Source organism: Squalius cephalus (assembly GCF_949319135.1).
Source record: "Squalius cephalus genome assembly, chromosome: 24".
NCBI lineage: Eukaryota > Metazoa > Chordata > Actinopteri > Cypriniformes > Leuciscidae > Squalius > Squalius cephalus.
The window spans coordinates 4,805,004-4,824,301 of record NC_137145.1 but is presented as its reverse complement, the minus strand read 5'-3'; the positions used below and the strand labels follow the sequence as shown (position 1 = coordinate 4,824,301).

General features: G+C 38.9%; 1 protein-coding gene across 1 annotated transcript in view; it reads left to right on the top strand.

Moving 5' to 3' along the window:
- The window catches only part of zmiz2 (zinc finger, MIZ-type containing 2), a 52,689-nt gene that overhangs the window by 514 nt on the left and 32,877 nt on the right, over positions 1-19,298 (top strand). The window lies entirely within an intron of this gene.

Here is a 19,298-nt window from a genome sequence, read left to right as displayed (position 1 = left end):
GTGAGGACGGATCATTGGAGCTTTCAGTATGATCTCTTTCATCTTAGTATCTTTTTGCTTTGTGATTTTGATTTTGATTATTTTTATATGTGCTGATTTATGTAGTGATATTTAGTGTGTGATCCAAGGCTCAAAGGTGTTAGGTTTCAATCATGCTTGGTGATTTGAATGGCCCTGTTCAGTCGTTTCCTGCTTTTCTTTAGCTGCTACTTCTTTATTCCAGCTGTCAATTCGATAATCATATGCCATAAATATGTGTTGCCCCTCAAATGATTAAATAGAGTAACAAGGATGGACCCATGCACATGAGCTTACAGTAGAAATGCCTTCTGCTGGGACTAGAGTATGAATTAGGTAATCAGCCAGGGTTAGATGTTTCGAATTTTTATTTAAAGGGCATTAAATGTGTATTAAAAGAAAGAAATTACACTATAAAATGCACTCACTCAGGGTTGTAGTATCATTACTTTGCTCTGCTGCATGATTTTACTCTCATGCAATGTGGTTATTGTCTGAAATATGTGTGAAATAAGCAGCTAGACAGTGAATCTCAGTTTGAGCTGGTGCATTCTCAGTTTTTCTCAATGCAAACATGAGCAACATGGTTTTAAATGTGGCCAGCTCTGATCTGATGAGTGAAATGTGTGGCATGATATAGCACAGCTTTTATTAGATCAATCAGGGTGCTGTTAAGTGAATTTCACAGCTAAATGCATTTGAGACACTAGTGTTGCCTGTCACAGTGATCACTTCATTGTGGCTCTTTGGTTGAACGTGGTTTAAGTTGTTTGTTATGACTTTCAACCTCTGAGTTTAGTCATTAGAGACCACAGGATCTGCTCCAGGAGATGTTTTTACACGTTAGTATCAGGGTGTGTGTGTGAAAGATGCTTGCTTTCCTTGTTTGAGTCGTCTTCTTTGGGATCTAAGCTGAGAAACCGAGTTGCTCCAGCATGAGAGGGGGGTTTTGCCTGTCGCATCACAATACCTTTTGCATTAGCATCATGATAGAGCGCTCCACCCAGATGCTTTACATACTGGCAGCACACCTACAGGCAGGTCGGTGTAGCGGGAGGCGCTTTAGGCCGGTGAAGACACAGCAGGTGAGATGGACAGATGGTGAAGGTGGTGCACAGAACCTCAGCGCCGCTACAAACTCTGTGTTTGCAGGTCACAGACCAGGTAGGCGACAAATGCTGCGTTGCCCATCCCCAGGGGTCAAATGATGGCCACAGACATCCCTCGGCTGATTTTTCTATTTTTTTAAGCCCTAATTTGCATGCGTTGTCTCATTCTAAAACACCATCGGTGATAGATCACTCAATTATGATAAGGACCCAAGCCATCTGCTATTCTGGACAAACAGCATAGGGACTCTGACGTTCTTTGGGTTTTTAAAAGAAATAATGACGACGTTACTTCTCGTCATGAATATTTAACTCAGAAGGTTGCATTGTCTTTATATGTGCCCTATGTGTTGAGGAAATGTTTACTAAAAGCACTTTTGGTCGTGAGGAGTTGGTCAATAATTGATGGCAGGCCGGCCTCGGCAGTGTCAAGTAAAGCTTCGGTCCTGACGATGAGTGTCACGGCTTTGTGTCGGCTCTCTCTGGGGATACAGGCCTAAGTCTAATATTATTAAATGTGCTCGGAGTTTGTTTGCGCCTCTGTGGTATCGTCAGGTAATATTTGCGTACAAGAGTACAGAGTTTGCTGCGTAAAAGCTCAAAGGTTTAACGTTTGAGAATTAAGAAAATAAGAAATTGTTATTATTGCTTAAAATATGAAACAAAATAAAAGGGATTACTATTTTGTAGTCGTATTGATATATAATCAGAAAATGTTTTGGACAATTTGTTTCATCACAAGCATTTTAAATCACAATTTTCGATCCCAAAAAAAATCACAGTCCCCCAAATTTGAATTTAAGCACCTGGATCATTTCATCTTACTCCTTTGTTTTTATAAATTGGGCTGTGTTTGAAATAATATACTAGCATACTGTTGTATCTGGTGTATAATAGTTATGTACACCAGTGGTGAGCGGTGACTTCTTTGACCGCGTATGCTGGGTGGTGCGTCATGTCAAAAAAAGCCATGATAGGTTGGTTTGGGGTTATGTAAGTGAGACCTTCGCGTTCGCTCTTAACAGTGTTAGCTACTCAGTTGCTTACTCTGACACACAGTAGCACAGTTAAAAGGATTCTTAATATGTTGGACCTTTTATGAAAAGTAGCCTAAGCCTACCTATTGTGTGCTGCACAAGTCCTGAAAAGTGAAGCCAAAAAGTTTCGATCGCCCCCAGGTGACTGGTCCCAGTATAGGTCATAAACCCCGCCCTCTCCATGAAATCTAATGGGGCATGAGACTTAACTAACCAATCAAAGTACACTTCAGTTTTTTTGTTTTTATCACGCTGATGTAAGTTCAGGTGTTCGTTTTTTAAACAAGTTTGATATTAGTTAGTTATTTGATACTGTAAAAACCGGGGTTTGACGTCGTGATTGACAGTAGACACTGAGGCACCAACTGACTGTTTTCGGGAGGAGAATGGATCTTCAACTTTAATTTCTACATTTCCATTACTGTTTATTTCACACTGAAATAGTGAATTGTTCTGCAGTAAACTGTACTAACTGATTCTGCGAGAGTGTGGGCTTGATATCGCGACACCACGTCACCACTCGGGCTCCAAGATGTCAGCGCCATATTTGGACATTGGCGGCTTCACTTCTCTACAATGGAAGAGAGTGAAGGTGTGTCGTCCATATTTTTTTACAGTCTTTGGTTGAGACATGCCGTCACAAGCACCCGTTAAGAGCTGTGAATGTGATGGTTGAGTTAAAGGAACACGCCGACTTTTTGGGACTTTAGCTTATTCGCCGTTTCCCCCAGAGTTAGATAAGTCCATACATACCCTTCTCATCTCCGTGCGTGCCGTAACTCTGTCTGACGCACCCACTGCTAGCCTAGCTTAGCACAAAGACTGGAGGTAAATGGCTCCAGCTAGCATACTGCTCCCAATAAGTGACAAAAATAACGCCAACATTTTCCTATTTACATGTTGTGATTTGTATAGTCACAGTGTGTACAAATAACAAGGTCACATGAGACACAGCCATCTTCTAACCGTATACATACTGGAACTATATTCTCAGAAGGCGAAGCACTGCTACTTGGGCGGAGTGATTTGCTCGCAGCAGAAGTGCTTCGCCTTCTGAGAATATAGTTCCCAGTATTTATACGGTTAGAAGATGGCTGTGTCTCATGTGACCTTGTTATTTGTACCTTGAAAATGTTGGTGTTATTTTGTCACTTATTGGGAGCAGTATGCTAGCTGGAGCTGTTTACCTCCAGTTTTTGTGCTAAGCTAGGCTAACAGTGGGTGCGTCAGACAGAGTTACGGTACGCACGGAGATGAGAAGGGTATGTATGGACTTATCGAACTCTGGGGGATACGGTGAATAAGCTGAAATCCCAAAAAGTCGGCGTGTTCCTTTAAGGGAGGAAGGCCCATTTGCAAAATATGCTGTATTTTTGTAATTCCGCAAGTTGCCACTAGAGTTACAGAAACTACATAGCCGCGTTTCCACCGTAGGAACTTTCCCCAGGAACTATGAACTTTGGGGTGGTCCTGTGTATTTCGACAGCAGGAACCAGGGTCTAAATGAAGTAACTAAATGTTTGAGTTTGGACTCTTCTTTTATTAAATTTAACCATTGGTCATCCATAGTATCATACATTTAGATCTTGATAACCGCAGACACCTCACTACCATGGTAAAATGTAACTATATGGTTTCTATGGTATTTGTATGAAAAAGGGTAGTATACAAATGCACAAATGCTGTAGCTTAATAACAAAAAAAAAATTGTAATTATATAGCCTACCATTACTCCTTTAATACATTTAATACTTGCCCAAATTAATAATATAATAAAATTCAGTATCCGGTATTCAGTATCCCACAATACTATGGCGCAGTTAGCGTTACTACAGTAAATGCATGGTAAGTGATGGTGATTTGTAGATTCATGGCACAATGTTTCTCAGTGCTGTTTGTCAGCTGTGTTTTTAATCTGGTTTAAACTACAGTAGTCAACATTTGAAGTGGATCAAAACATTCAATCACAATTATACATACATTTTAAACAATACCCGTTCTTCTTTTAGGGCAACTTTAATGAACGTTTTTTTTTATCCAATTCAAATGTTGACTACTGTAGTTTAAATCACAGAGACATTCGTGTTCTTCGCTAAATTCAAGCACTTTTCACTGGATCTCACGGCGCTGTTTAGTGGTCACGTGATCGAGACCGTTCAGCGAGTAAACGAAACTGCTCTAGTAAGCTCGCGCCGCGCTCCCGCTTGAAGCCGAGCGGAGAAATGGTCTGTGTGGTGCAGTTCAAATGAGCAGCCCTGTTTCATTACGCTGTTTCGTTACATTTGCATGATATATTTGGTTATTATGTGCACTTGCGCAGCAGTGTGAAATGACACTTGGGTCTACTGTATGTGTGTTGCGTGAATGCGGGTTTCTGCTATACTTGCAAACGGACTCTCGAGGAGACAGCGGATTCCGATCCATTCATTTGCCGCTCTGATTGCACATGATATGCGCGATTACACTGCACGCTCACTCTCGCTCGCTCGTGTCCAATGTAAAACATCACCATTGTCATCCCTTACATGTGTTTTGTTGAACTAATTGATAGAGATGCACCGATTACAATTTTCTTGGCCGATTCCGATTTCCGATTTTTCATTGAGTTTGACCTGCCGATACCGATTTTAACCGATTCCGATTTCATTTTTTTCTAACCACTTTACAGCACACACAAATATTTATTTTCTATCTTGTCTTTAATAGATAATTTTGCATAGAAAATTTTTGAGCAGATAATCGCTATAAAATGGAACTATATAAATTACTCCTGGTATGGGAAATTAAAAGTTAATTAAAATTAAACTAAAAGAAAGCTTATACTGTATATTCTGACTAGTTTACTCGTTTTTTTATTTTTTTAACACCATATTTTTAACACCATATAGTATTTTTTTACCCAAACTGAATAATAAAAACAAGTTTAAATGGGTACATTTTCTATAAATATTATTTTCTGACATACCCTACTTGTTAAAACACACATGCAAATTCTGTGCATTTTGGGCACTTTTTGTGTGAATTAATACTTATTTTGTCCATCAAAAGTGTGCTTTCACTTTAATTGAGCGTGAGCAGCAGCAAAAATAGACTCGTCGCCGAAACCCGCGCTTCACTGCTGCTCACGCGACGCTCCTGGTTGCTCACGCGCTGCTCCCCATGCTCGCGGTGTGAATGCACTCGTTGATTAACACTCTCGGCGAAAAAAATACGCGCTGCTCATGCGCCGTTCACGCTTGCGGTGTGAAACGGCCGTAATTCACGAGGTTTCCTATTGCGTTCCGTTTGCATGTGTGATGCTGATGTTGCGCGATGTTAATCATGTCGGGTGCATTTGACCGGCATAAAATCGGCATATGTCAGACTAACCGGCCGGTCGCCTGTCATGGCCGATCACGTGAAAATCGGCCAATTCCGGTCACCAGCCGATCAATCAGTGCATCTCTACTAATTGACTTGTGTGCTGGTGACTTTGCTTCCTGAACCAGTGCGCTCCGAGTCGCTTTCACATTCACGCGAATCGCCCCACAGTTCCAGTGCGACCGAACTTCTACAGGTAGTCTTGGGTTCGGTACCCATGACCGCTTTCACATGAGCAATTTTTCATGCGTACCGTGCCCCGTTTCGAACTAAACTACCAGTGTGAAAGCACCCTTAGACTCCACACGCTTCTGTCATACTTTTGAACTCTGTTTGAGTTGACAGTCATGACTCATATCAAGTCTTTTCATCTGACTTTAATTGACTTGTTAATGATTAGTAGCTTTCATACACGTGTCTCAGCTATAACAGTAGACCACATCCATTAGCATGCCATGTCTTTGAGGACAGGAGACGTGTTTTAAAATAGAGTCATTGCACCCGGAAACCTATCGCTTTATTTTTTAACCTTGGTTTGTGCAAACACTGTGCTTGACCTTGGCTCAGATTGGGAGTGTGAAGACAGCAGTTTTGTAAGGGATGTGTCAACAGAGGCCCTTCTGTACGAACAAAAGGATGAGCAGGTAATTTAATCCAGGACCTCACACAATGACGAATAAAAGGCCGCCCAGGAAGAGCGATTCCTTCAAACAATAAATCTGTTCCTGTTAATTTAGCCCATTTATTTTGAGTCCTAAAGCTATGTTCATAATGGCTTAATCACATGCAGTATGCATTCTGTACAATTTCTATATGTGCCATATTACATGAATGGCTTATTGCATGTGCTAAAATACACCCAGAGCACACTGCTTGAGATTGCAATGCCCTCAACCTGACTTTGAATGAATCCGCGGAGGTATGCACGATTATTCGAAATAAATTGAAAGTGTGATTATCAAATAGCAAATGCTGCAAATTAGTTAAAATATATGCACCTCGTGTTGCATTTGGGAATGCAAGATGTGCCTACCATCTTTCCCAAAATCGTTATGAGAAGCGCTCAAAAAGAAAAAGACACTTTGAGTGCCACAATAAAAGACTGATGGTTTAACATTTGAAATGAAAGAGAATAAGCCATAAATACTTGATTTATTTTAACAGTGAAATACTGCAATAGTAATATTCCTTATTTTTAGTAATAATAATAATTAGGCTACTTAATAAAAATATTAAATAAAGAGATATAATACTATTTTATAGGCATATTGATGTATAATCAGAATTTTTTTGAAAAAACACCCCCCCCCCCTGTATTTTAAGTGGCGATGCTATCAGAAAAATGTAACAGAAATCTAAAGCCCTTATCAGATGCAACATCAGTCACAGTTTTTACTCAAAAGTAGGTTAAAAATTCGATGTTTTCCTTATTGTTAACTCAGTGTCACTTGCGGCGTTAAACTTGCCACGTAGTGAGAGTAAGTGATGAGTGATGACAGTGTAGCACACAACTGTTTGAAATCTTTATGGTTGCATACTATGTTTAAAGGGGTGATGAACTGAGAAATCACATTTTCCTTGAGCTTTTGACATACAGTGCTATGCATAAGTTTAGACACCCATGCTAAAGTTGACTAAAAAGAGGAATAAAAAATCATCTTTTGGAAATTGAACTTAATGCCTTAATTAAAAAAATTAGGAAAAATCCAACCTTTAAGGACACCAATTTTCTTTGTGAATGAATAATGTATCGTAAATAAATAAATGTTCTTCCTTAAAATACAGGGTGCATAAGTCTGGACACCCCTATGTTAAATTCCCATAGAGGCAGGCAGATTTTTATTTTTAAAGGCCAGTTACTTCATGGATCCAGGATACTATGCATCCTGATAAAGTTCCCTTGGCCTTTGGAATTAAAATAGCCCCACATCATCACATAGCCTTCACCATACCTAGAGACTGGCATGGTTTTATTTCAGTTAGCCTAATAGCTGGTTTGATTTGCATTGAGAGATGATCTTATGGAAAGTACTCCATGCCAATCTCTAGGTATGGTGAAGGCTATGTGATGATGTGGGGCTATTTTAATTCCAAAGGCCAAGGGAACTTTATCAGGATGCATAGTATCCTGGATCCATGAAGTAACTGGCCTTTAAAAATAAAAATCTGCCTGCCTCTATGGGAATTTAACATAGGGGTGTCCAAACTTATGCACCCTGTATTTTAAGGAAGTACATTTATTTATTTACGATACATTATTCATTCACAAAGAAAATTGGTGTCCTTAAAGGTTGGATTTTTCCTAATATTTTTTAATTAAGGCATTAAGTTCAATTTCCAAAAGATGATTTTTTATTCCTCTTTTTAGTCAACTTTAGCATGGGTGTCTAAACTTATGCATAGCACTGTAAGAGGTCATCATACAATAAGAATATCCTGTAAGTTTCAGAACTGAAAACTTCCTTGTTAGTCCAATAAAAGCTTTTATTGACACCAGGCACAGCGAACGGCAGGTTTTTCAAAGTGGGGATCTATGAGGTCAAAGGGTATCAAACACCGCCTCCACAGAAGAAGATCAACACCTACTTCAACACTGCCTGTTTAGCCCCGCCCACCGATTCGCGCATTACATGAAACTCATTATAATATGCAAAACTGTTATCCAATCATAGCAGTGGGTGTTTACTTCCAAGTCTTCAATGCGGCTCGCCCATAAAAACCGAGCGTTTCAGGAGCTAGGCTCAAAACCAGGGTTGAAAATAGCCTATTACTTACTCATTTTGATATTTTTGAATGTAAAAACCAAGCGAACGTCAGAAGTTGACCTCAGACAACAATATAAAAAAATTAAAAAAGCCAGTTCATGACCCCTTTAAAACACATGTAAACCATATGCTTTGCGCAGTGTGCAAGTAGTATTAAATGTTTATATTCTAGCTTTAAAAGTTGGGAGAAATCTTTAAACTAGACATGGAGCATGTTAACATTTATCCTGCAGGTGGTTGGTAAGGTTGAACGCTGTTTTGGTGCTTGCGAAGACCGAGCAATGCTCTAGATTGCAGCAATAAAAGCGCACACAGACACATTCACAGCCGTGCCCTCTCTTTTCTGTCTGCCTCACTGTTTCAGGACTCTGGGGGAGTTTCTTTTTATATCCACAGAGTGAGCAAAGCATGCAGTGTTGAAGTCAATGTCCCTGCCGCATGTAAGGATCTAGCCAGGCTATATTTGGTGTGCTGAAACACAGCTTCAAAAAAAAAAAAAAAAAACCTTCCGTTACGTCAATTTCCTCTCTTGAGTTCTGTGTTCTGCGGTCATCAATTGCGGCGGATTAAATGTCTGAGCGGTCCGAGAGACCGCATGAAGCGCGGACCCCCGCGGTCCGCCTGGGGAGAGATGTGGTTAAAGGGTTTAATGGGATCACATGACAGCGGAGTAAAGGGGGCTGCTTTGTGATTAAACATTAAGATGTTGAGGTACAGATCAATGCAATCGATGTTCAAGCTTCTCCGTGTCCGTTTTCCCTCCCTGGTGATGGCAATGGCTAACCGCTATAAGACGCAGATTAATATGGCCTCTTTGTTGTTGAGCATGTTATGTCATGGAGGAAAACACATGTGCACTAATCTAATATGAGTTTTTATGTAGCTAATGTGTGGAATGCAGTGGAGACGTGCATCAGGGAGGAGATCTTGCATTAACACCATTCAGGCGTTGCTCGAGCGGCATGCTAACAGGCGGGTGACGGCATTACAGAACAGCCTGAAGATCATCGGATAGGCCTGGCAGTAATCCGCCTGCGGTTTTTCCCCAGCAGACAGTGCATTAGAAGACAGAGATGCCTAACCTCTTATTGACTAGCTGTGTGCATGCATGCACGCCGCAACCACTCGCTGCTTTATTAACCACACACCTCTGCCAGATCATACCGAGAGGGCAGAGGTCATAAACCTGGATATATCTGCCTTGGGTTTTTTTTTTTGCTTCCCCCTTTCTGGCGCTCACATTCTCAAGACTGACAAATTAGATGTTTCGGCTCTTTGAGGAACGCTCTGGAAATTGCTGAAGTCAGATTGCAGTCTGCAGGATGGGGTTTGCCAAAGTGTTGAGACTCTCTCATGGTTGTCCTTGGATGATTAGCATTCCCAAACGGCTGTCTGATATTGTCTGCACTGAGATCTAGACTCATACCTAGCGAAAGCAAAGGCTGCGTCAGAAAAAACAGTGTGAAGCTAATAATATTAATAAAACACCTACATTGATTATTCTGTGTATTTTTTAAAGCTACACTGTGTAAGTTGATTCTTAGCAAAAAACACTTTGTTCTTTCAAAATGATATATGCTCATTAATGTGTAACTTCTACCAACTAATCAAGTATTCTCGTAAGCGTAGAATCTGCCATTTAGAATACATACGAGCGAGTCGCTCGAATGGCGGAAGCCACGTTGTGCCTCCATCTTGAAAATGCATTAGCCAAAGAGGGACATACCTTGAAATTCAAGCTTAGCCTTTCGCGTTTTGACACTCAGTGGCACCATGACGAATGCGAGGGGGAGATTACTTGCAACTGCCGGCAGATTTGAAATAGTACGGCCACTGTAGGAGTTAAAACGCCCTCGGAATGGGAGGGGCTAGAAAGTAATATTCAGTTGGTAGTCATAAACAATTTCACCGTTAGATGGGAGAAAATCCTACACAGTGTAGCTTTAGTGAAAGTGAAAGTGAAGTGAAAGTGAAAGTGAAAGTGACACGTGACGGCCAAGTATGGTAACCCATACTTGGAATTTGACCTCTGCATTTAACCCATCCAAGTTAATGCACACACATTAGGAGCAGAGTAGTGAGTAGTTAACACACACACACTGCAAACGTGGATACACACACCCAGAGCAGCGGGCAGCCTTTGTGTGGCGCCCGGGGAGCGATTAGGGGTTAGGTACCTTGCTCAAGGGCACCTCAGTCATTTCCCACCGGTTCTGGAATCGAACCAGCAACCTTTGGGTTACCAGTCCAACTCCCTAACCACTAGGCCATGACTGCCCCCGTTTAAACTGTACAGCTGTTTAAATCATCAATTTTACAATTTAGGCTTTATGGCATTTAGTGTTATTTTATTATTATTTATATACCATTATAGTATTTAGTGGCGTTGTCACGATACTGGAATTTCCAACTTCGATACGATACCTTGACAAATATTTATATTCGAGACCACAGGGAAAACTGCCATATACACCGCCATAATTTTGTTGAAATAGCTTACACACAGTAAGTACATTTAAAAAATTGTTACCAAAAAATAAACTAATTGCAAACGGTTGCACAAATAAATACAAAAGATTAAAGAGATAAATGAAATAAACATGGCTTTAAGTTTTTCTGGTTGGTCTAACAGTAGTACTCGGGTAAGAAATAGGCCTACTGCAGAAATTAAAGTAGCCTAATCAAATGTAAAGTAAAGATAAACTAAATACAGATTAATTCTTGCAATTAAAGTTACAAAAGTCAAGAGCATCGAATGATTTACTCTTTTGTGATTTAATTAACATGACAGACAGCAGCAGATTTATTAGGCTGCTGTCACTTTAAGAGCTAACGCACGGATCCAATTTACTGTTACATGTGTTTTCTCTACTATTTACATTTCAAAACTGACTGTATTTACCTGAATACTCGACCAGACAGGCGTTTTGATATCATTTTGTATGTATTTGACCGTTTAAGCCACGAAAAAGAAGTCAATTTGGTACTCGCGAGCTGTTTGAGAGGTGGCTTTATTAGAGCGCCACTATCAGTGGTGCACGCGCTTCTGGTGTGAGCGCTTAACCTGTGGGAATGATAAAAATTATGCACAATGTATGAAATGAATGTGTGACAGGAGGCCGGCGGGTGTCCGTTTGCCATCGTGAGAACGTGAAGCTGGTATCAGTGTATTTATACTGCAGAAAAGTTATATTGGAACCGTTTCAGATATTTCAGTGTCGATACATATCGAAATATCAATATTTTTGACAACACTAGTACTAGGTATTTTTATAATTTCAGTTTTTGTTTCAAGTTTTAATAATTTTGTTACTTTAAAAATTAGTTTTTTAATATTTCAATTAGTGCTGCACGGTTAATCACATCGCAATCGCGATGTCAAGTCTACGCGATTATATGACGCAAAATGCTGCAATTTTATATTAAATATACAAATTAGCGCTGTTAACGCAATTAACGCAGCATCTGTTAATGTTTGGCATCCTTTGGCTAGTCTTACCTGATCCCGCTCTTATTCATGCAAATGCTTTTAAACCATTCATGCGCGATAAGACAAAAAAGAACACGCTGCCTGTGAATGTCCTGACTGTGACACACAGAGAGACTCGCGCTAATATCGTGCGTGCGCACAAAACAGCCCAGAATAGAGTTATCTTTCGCGCTTGAACGAACAATAACACACACAATTATGCCAAAATGTCTTTTTGTCGAGTATCTTCATAACATAAGAGTAGTCTTTCTTATGATGAACGTGAAGTTAACTTGTGACTCGTGAGGCGCGTGTGAGATCCGCGTCTCTGACAGCAGCGGCTGGTCTTAAAGGGACAGTACACAGTAGCCACTAATTATATCTGTCGCTAAAGTTAATCAAAGAACATAGGAAACAGAGAAAAACACTCACTGCTCTTGACTAAAGACCTTTTTTCTTTAGGCAGATTATCACTAATCTGTGTGTGCATTTATTTTCCTTGAGAACCAAGCAAGTTGACTCATGAAACCATTTGTTTATTATATTGCATATCGCAATCGCAATCACAATCACAATATTGACCTCAATTATCGCAATATGACATTTTCCCCAAATCGTGCAGCCCTAATTTCAATGTAGCTTTAATGTATTTTAGTTCTAGTTCTTCAACATAACTTTTTTATCTGATAACGTTGGCACTGAGATCCGGAGGCTTCATACTCTCACTAATGGCGAGTGGTGGCGGGATCCTCGTCCATGAGCAAAGCTTCTCCTTCAAAGGCCACGTCGGTAGTGGAAGCACATCTAACGGGATTAAAGGAGGAGAGATGATTCCACAGCCCATCATTTCAAAGAGTCGGTGTGAGTAGTAAATTCCACTTCCAGAGGTGTATAGAGGGTGGTAATGGACGCTGGAGATGGACGAGCGCACCGGCGGGGTGGGGGGTGGACGCTCTTTCCCTTTCAGTGCAGCTGCCGTTTGCTCTGCAAATTGATGTTCTTCACTCCCCCCCTGTATGTTGGGATATGCAGGAATAGCTTTGATCTCTTTTGGGCTGCAGGGGTTTTTTTTTTTTTGACCACTCACGCAAATTGCTCCTGTAGGGACTGTGGCCCGAGGACTGTTTATTCGGCTGTAACTGCAGAGAAAGGTAAAGACACTTTGTCTCGGATATCAATGTGCAAGGGTCGCAGGGGTCACCCCAGAGTACCTTTCCACCAGCTGCTAGGAATCCTGGGAATGTGTGTTAAAGGGGTGCTCATCTAGACAACAAGCAGCTAATGGTTTCACTCACGTTTTTTTGGCCAATCTCGTGATTCAGACACACAATTAGCTGCGGTCATCCGCACGTCCATATGCTACACACCCTGCCAGATTGTGCGAAGACTCCTGTGAAAAGTGACAATGTGTGGTATTACTGCATCATGAGAGTTGCGTCCCTTCATTTGCGTGAATTTTTTATTAATCATTGTGGAAAATTGTTAAAGGAATAGTTTGGTTTCAATACAAGTTAAGCTGAATCGACTTTTTTTTTTTGGGTCCCTTCCTTCATTTTCTTAAAACAGCAACAACTTACAATGGAAGGAAATAGGGAGAAAAAAAAATTCTGAAGGATATGAATATTTAAATGTGAAACTTAATTTTTTTACATTATTTAGATTTACAATAATTCTTGTTTAAACTATTAAATCTGTACAGCTGTTTAAATCATAATTTTTTGCGTTTAAAGATTTATGGCGTTCAGTTTTGTTTTAGTATTATGTATTTATATACTATTATAATATTTATTTATTACATTTTATTTTACTTTTTAAATTCAGTTTAAGTTTTAGTAGTTTTATTTAATGTTTTTTGTCATTTTTATGAGTTTTTTCGAGTACTGGGAGTTTTTTTATGTCAGTTTTAGTAATTTTAGCACTTCAACTTGTTCTATTTCAGTTAGTTGCCAAGGCAACATGTCCAATTATTGTTTAGGTTTTACATCTAATATTCATATATTTTTTAAATCAGCTTTATTTCAGTTAACATTTTTTTTTATATAGTTTTAGTTAACAATAACAACAAAGTTATAGCATTGCATTGTCATTGCAAAAAAAAAATTGTAAAATTGTGTATAGCTTTACAGAGAAAAGGTTAGTAACAAATAATAATAATAAAAAATCTAATTTACCTGTTGAAAGAGTGAGTATTTTATAGGGGTGTAACGATATTCGAACCGAACCGAAAAACCGCGATACTCCACCAACGATACGAATCGCGATACTCTCATGGCGTACCGAACACGCCCGCCCTGCCCCCATTGGACCTCATGTCTTATGTGTACACAACGAATACAGCGTTGTTGCCTAACCACCATTAACCACATTTAATCGCAATAAGCTCAGTGTTTTGTTACTTTCGATAATAAGCAAGGTGTAATCTTTCAGATTCTGTCTATTTGATCACGAAATTCAAACATTAAATGTCGTTTTGGCGCTCTTTGATGTGGCGTGACAGATCACCATACTAGGCTCCTCATTTAAAGCGGCAGCGCGGAGCGCGAGTAAACGCGAGCATCTCTTCCTCAGTTACAGAATAAACATGAATGGACACCTGAAGGTATGTTGAAAGGTACAGTATACTTACTGAAAGGCATCATAACTCGTGTAATCGCTAAGTCAGTGTTTCAACAGCGGAAATACGTCAATAAAACACTTAGTTTTTCACATAGCTTTATTTACCTCAGGCAAGTCATTCAGTGTCCACAGCTTGTTGGTTTGCTAAGGAAATGAACCCTTTCACTAAATAAATGCACTATATTAGCCTATATATTATATTTTACTTAACCTGTTAATGACATCTTGATTATTTAATGTATGTTTAAAATATCTGTCATGAAAATGACAGCAACTGTGTAAATGATTATATTTCAATAATAAATTAGAGTAAAAACATATGTTAATGTAAAAACTGCCTTATGTGCAGTTTACATGTTTTCATACAATTTGTTACTTGAGTGTTGATTATTATTATTATTTCTAAAAATAAATAGCAACTGAATTTAGGCTAAAAGTCTAGGCTCTGTTGTTAAGCTTTAAGGTTATAGTAATGTGAAAGTAAGGGCTCCTATATAGTTTACAGCATTAGCAGATCATTTTTTTTATCCTTGTGAAACGTTTACTTGTAATTTAATTAATTTAAAGACAAGGACACAATTTGTTAATTAAAGCACTGTTTTTTTTTAAAAAACAAAAACAATTTTAGCTTTCTAAACCCCCCACCCCACCTAAATGAACCGAACCGAACCGAACCGAGACGTCAAAACCGTGGGACGTACCGAACCGTCAGTTTTGTGTATCGTTACACCCCTAGTATTTTAACATTTTACAGATTGGCCTTATTCGCATCCATTAAGTGCCTCGTTGTAACCCAGTTTTTTTTAGGAGAGAAAATCATTATGCTGAATAATAATCATTATCATTATTATATATCATACCAAATGCTGTGGATTGAGCTTAACTTGCATTGTACACTTTTATTTGCTCTAGTCCACTAGTTTGTCTCAGTGGGAGAAGGGGTAAGGCGTCGATTTCCGCCTCTTATTTTTAGTTGACTGTGGTGACAGCTGGTACAGATAAGGAGGATTAGATGCTGTGTTCAATGTCTTGTAATACACACTCCCAAATACACTACTGTATTGGTGTTTGGCCACCTGAGAAAAGGCTTAGACACACTATGGCAGTTCAAACACCAAACAGCAAAGTGTCTCTCTCTCTCTCTGTAACTTCTTTCATCCTTCCTTCAGGCACAGACAACTAAAAAGAAACATATTTGTATTGACAGCTCTGAACGTTTCTAATCTTGTGCGTGTCTGCCGGAGGGACGCTGACTGAGCATCCTCCTTTTGATAAGTCTCTGTCAAAGGAGTTTTCTGACCTCTCTGTGCAATCTAAATGGCTTTCTCAGATTTTTTTTAATGTTCACCCTTAATGATGAACATGCTAGCGAACCAGTAAAGAGAGAGGACCATAGTAGTTTAAAGAGTTTAACTAAAAGTGAAAATTTGTTACTCCAAACTGGTATGGCTTTCTTTCTTCTGCGTAACACAAAAGAAGATATTTTGAAACAAACAAAAAAAATTGTTCATACAATGAAAGTCAATGGGGTTCAATTTTGTTTTTTGAACAATTACTTTTATTATATGGACAAAAACATTCTTTAAATCTTCTAAAATATCTAACATGGTCAGGTTTGGAGCGACATGAGGCTGAGTATTTATTTATGTGTGAACTGTCCCTTTAAATTTGTAGGGCAACATCAGCGTTGTGGCTTAGCGGTTAGCACATGTATTCAGACACTGTAGCGCTCGTACTAGTGATATTACAGCTACATTCAGGTACGGATCATTTACTATCCTCTTTGTGTACTAGACTGAAAATAATAGTAAAATTAAATCTATGAATCAGATAAATAACATGAGCTGTCGTTCTTTAAACGGTCCGCCTGTAACTGATAACACCAGAATCAGATCAGAATGATGACAGGGTTGTACGTTGCAGGAAAACCGGACGTGTTGTCAAAATGAATGTTTCCTGCGGTCTCATCTGCAATGTCAGCCGCTGTGTAATCTTCCCATCAGGTTCGCGCCGGGCTCTGACGCAGGTCCTCCACCGCTCTGCCCTGCCACAAGGCAACTCCCAGAACAGGCTTGTTTCCATCTAATCTGGCCACCAGAGAGTAGCACTCTGTGTCATTCACACCCTCCATATGGCGCACCTCCCCGTATGAGGACGGCAAGGCACAATTCCTCATTATAAAGACAAAAAGAGGGCAAGGGGGGGTTGGTAAAGACCCTTGCGTGCGAAACGTACATGATATTGTTGGCCATACAACATAATTTGACTAGATTATTCAGTGGTACTGTGTTGTTGTAAAATAATAAAATTGTAACTACTATAAACTATATATATATATATATATATATATATATATATATATATATATATATATATATATATATATATATATATGTAAACTATATATATAGTTTTATTAGAGAGAGAGAGAGACACACATTTTTTAATTCAGTTTTTTTTACGTATTTATTTATATATACCGAATATATATTTATATATATATATATAACATTATTACTTTATATATATATATATATATATATATATGTCCCAAATATATATATATATATATATATATATATATATATATATATATATATATATATATATATATATATATATATATATATATATATAATGTTTTAAATTGTTAAATGTTTTAAAAATACATTTAAATATGACTGTATTAATTTTTCTTCAACTTTTTAAATATTTATTTATTTACTGTTAATTGCTATTTTTAATGTTAGCAGTTAAAATTTTGCACTTTCTTGTCAAGTAAAGTGTTATGTTAAACATTTGATCAACAACAACTTGGTGAGAGAACCTAAAAACAAATAATTATTAACAAATTACCTAATTTACCAATTTAATATAATTTAAAAACATAATTAATAAATAATTATGTGGGGGTAAAAATCTATTTTTGACACCCTGGCTTCTTTTATCATTCAGTTGATCATTTGCATTAGTAGTGCGCCGCAGCTTTTGAGTCTGATTTGAATTACAGGCAAATCGATCTGCGACAACCCGAAATTCTCCTTTCGAGTGCACGTATCGCTCCACACCAGCCTTCCCCGCCGAGGCCGTCTTTCTGCAGTAATGAGCTCCTCCTCAGGCTGTGCTGGTGTTGTCTGGTTACTGTGGAGTGGACACAACCCGGCAAGGTCGCTCGGGTTAATGGATTCTCTGTTCTCAGTGACAGGGACACCGTGGGCCCTGATAGATGCCTCATTAGCCCTGCATCTCTATCCTGCCTTCTGTGAGCGGACAAAGCGGATGGTGAAGTCAAAGAGTCTTATTGTTGAGACGAGAAAGTTGTTGTGCAACAGACTGCCGACTCGTTTACAGCAACAGACTCCGTGTCTTCATGCTTTCGCTTAATAATTTACTGATTGGCATCGGCTGAAATGGCATGTTTGTTCTTGCTTCTTGTTAGTGAAGGTTATCGTTGCACCCTTGCCAAGACTTTATGTCCATAATTGATATGCAAAACCCAAGTCATTGGGTTCTTCAGAGTTATCTTGAGTCATTTTTTTCTTAGAAAGCACCTCTGAAAGAAGCCATGCAGAAATTGTTCATTATAAAACGCTGTTCTAACTTTCTCACCTAGATGAAAGTGCAAGATGCAAGTTTCTTGACAGCAGCACCACCCAGGATAGGGACCTGCCTTAACTTGCTCTTACAAGTGCTTTCCTAAGTATCCCGAGATAGATTTGTCACACTAATGCTTTTAACACACTGCAATTTCTGGGTGAGAACAAAGGTGACTGGCGTTCGGGCCCTGTGTTGCCCTTAGCCCCGGCTGGCACGATGACAAGGTGAGAGTCTGGACAGAGACTCGCGGACGCTGTTGGACCAGAACGGCTAAGCCAGCATCACCTCTTCATCTGCTCGTGACAGACAAAACTAACAGGGTGTCGGGTTCGGCTGACCCTTACCCCCTTGCCTTCATCATAAGCTGACTACTGAATAATCCATCATACCGTAAACTTTTTTGACAGCCCCTTAAACCTGCTAGTCTTGAACCAGGAACCAGTACAATCAGTGACCAGGATCAGGGGCCGCATTCACGAAACATTCTTAAGAATAAAATTCTTCTTAACTTCCATTTTCTTCTTATTTTCTAATTTAGAATATTTTGTATTCCCAAAAAAATCTTCTTAAGAACGTTCTTATCTTTTTTTTCTTAAGATTGTTCTTAAGACGAAATGTAATAAAATTTTTAAATCTTAAAAATCATCTTAAATAACTTCTTAAAGTTAGCATAACTGCCAACCAATTATCTTAAATACCCAAATGTAAGATGTTTAACGAATTTGTTGGGTTGTTTAAAATGTTAAGCATTACAACATAACAGTTGCTAGCTAAATATAATATATATTACTACTAGTGCCATGAATGTGGACGAGTGCTCTTTAAGTGCCACCGATCGATCATTTACGTGTAAGATGCGCTCACTCAAGCTAGAACTAGCGAGGCGGCACAACACACACAGATACCGGACGCACTGCTCAGTGTGTAAAGTTTGAACCCTTTAAATTTAGTCAATATTTTCTCATGATATTAATTAATTTTCCTCCTTTATGTTAGTGCATTCTTAATATCTTGCGCTATTTTTCCTCTCGTTATCTTTTTTTGTTTGATTGCTACTTTAATTTTCCTGTCCTGTTTATTACTTGACATCCAAACATAATAGACCTTATTCAGAGCAGCGCCTCGAGAGGTATGAAAGCGAGGCTGTGAGGGATAGACTTGCTGTGTTTTCAATGGCATCCGCTGTAAAAAGCTGTATAAAGCTCCTAGATCACACATAATTTTCCACAGCTCATATTGTCTGGGGTTTTTTGTCTACTGAATTTCCTCGGAAAGATATTTTTGCAGTGTTTCGTCAGCAGAACAATCCAATAACAGTACAACCCAC